The sequence below is a fragment of the Myotis davidii genome, unplaced genomic scaffold (genome assembly GCF_000327345.1).
Source record: "Myotis davidii unplaced genomic scaffold, ASM32734v1 scaffold370, whole genome shotgun sequence".
NCBI classification, from domain to species: Eukaryota; Metazoa; Chordata; class Mammalia; order Chiroptera; family Vespertilionidae; genus Myotis; species Myotis davidii.
In genome coordinates this window covers 7,637,232-7,639,557 of record NW_006288615.1, presented here as the reverse complement: position 1 = coordinate 7,639,557, position 2,326 = coordinate 7,637,232, and positions in this window count along the sequence as shown.

Sequence of the window (2,326 nt, the reverse complement as noted above, 5' to 3'; positions counted from 1 at the left end):
AGATAGAGAGTTAGAAACATCGATGAGAGAGAAACATCGATCAGCTGCCTCCTGCACATCTCCCACTGGGGATGTGCCCACAACCCAGGTACATGCCCTTGACCGGAATCGAACCTGGGACCTTTCAGTCTGCAGGCCGACGCTCTATCCACTGAGCCAAACCAGTTCCGGCAACAATACATTTTTAAAAATTATTGACAAAAGAGCGTAATCATAAAAACTCAAGCATATCTGGCTCCCATCCTTGCCTCCACTCTTCTATTCATTTATTCTTCTACCCATCCATCCATCCATCCATACATCCATATACTTGCCCACCAATCCTCCCATTTATCCATCCATCCCCCACATATTCACCATTCATCCATCCATCTACCCACCCATCCATCCATCCATACATCCATATACTTGCCCACCTATCCTCCCATTTATCCATCCATCCCCCACATATCCATTCATCCATCCATCTACCCATCCATCCATCCATTAATGGGCACATTAATCCAAAGGCATTGTGGCCAAGGAGAGATGGCCACACCACAACCAGGAGAGCCCCGAGGCCTTCCCATGCCTGCCCCAAGTCAGAGGCCACCAGAGCCTTCCTCATCAGAGGTCTCCTGCAAAGACCACTTGGTCTCCCAGAAGACCACCTCAGGACCGTAAACTATCCACAGACATTATTGCCTGGATGTGGCCTCCCCAGGCAGCCAGGAGCATGGCTCAGGCCTCAGGTACAGCTGAGACAAGGCTCTCCCAAAGGCCTCTGTGAATGGCGGTGACCTCATTGCTTCCACTGCCCAGTGGGAACCCAGAGTCAAACCATGGATGGAGATCAAGGCCTACTGACCATCACACCTGGACTGTCTTCACCCTTAGCTCTGGAATCTGCATACCAGCTGGGGGTTCACCTTGACCCTCAGGGCACACATGTGCAAGTCCAAGGAGAGCAAATGGGAGACGGCTCCCACTGCCCAGCTGCACCTTCAGGCGTACTCCTGCTCTTCTTCCACCTCCAAATAAGAGTTCAGAGTGACCCTGGTGCCAGAGGTCCTCAGATCAGGGTGGGAAGGGTCTCTGAGGTGCCCAGATGCAGTCCTGTTCTCCAGGTGGGGCATCCTCACCCACACCACTCACCCGAACTGAGCACCCAGGGCTCTCTGCCTCCCTGCCCTGTGATGCCCAGCAAGCCATGCTCGGCCACCGGTCCGGGGGTGCCCTGCCTTTCCCGCCTGGCCTTGCCAAGGTTGCCCTGGGGTCAAGCTTTTGCAGTCTCTCTGGAGATGATACACGCTGGCCTTGGCAGAGGTGGTTAGTTCTAAACAAATCATCTGTTCCCACCAGTCAGGAGGTGACTGTCTCCATGAGGCAGTGCTGGCATTAACGGGGCAGCCAGGAAACAAAGCCCAACATGATGCTGAGTGACCATGGGGCCTTGGTGCCCACCCTCTTGGGAGCAGCTGCCCACAGGGCTCCGCTGGGGCAGGGTGGCACCTGCAGGGCCTCCAGGACCCTCCCATTCCAACTGACTGCATTTCACAAACTACCAGCTGCAATGGGGGAGAGGCATGTCCTGTTTCAGTGGCACCATGTCCTTGAAGGTATATTTTATTTATCAAATGAAGAAGGAATGGCTTGGGGAAAACTCACACTGTACCTGTGTGGTGGGAAGGGGAGCCATTCACCAGCTGTGTGTAGGCTTTGTGCTGTGTCCTCCATGCATCATAAGCCAGGTGGCCCCATCCGGGACTCAGGGAGCTGACACTGTCCAGGACCCAGGCCGGTGAGCCCATAGCCAGGACTCAGCAGGGATTCTCTGCAGGATGCAGACAATGTCCATGCAGCCATCCAGCAAAGCCCTGAGGCTAATACCCTTGTGACTGGTGTCACGAGAGGCCCCGGATCTTGAGAGGGCCCTGCTGGTGGGGCGGCCATAAGTCTAACATATGACCTCCGTCCACCCGCTGGTGCCCATCCCCACTCAGTTTTATTCTGAGGCAGCATGGATGGCTCTGCACAGACAATGTAGCCCCCACCTGCGCATTGCCCCACTGGTGCCCACTCCCCAAGAATCCCCAATCAATCTGATTTTGGGCTTGAGACACTTCAGGGTGAGATCCTTTCCCTTAGGAGGCGTCCTGCAGTCCCCCTTGGGGGTTGAACCGGCTGTCACTGCCCACGGCCTGTGGACATGCCATGAACTCAGGGTCTCCTCACGCCTCCCCTGGTCTCCATCTGCCTCAGCTTCTGCTGGGGAAACGGTGCAGGGTGCCCACGCCCTGAGCAGGAGGGCAGGCATGCACAGGCCCCGCCTTTCCCAGGAACTGCT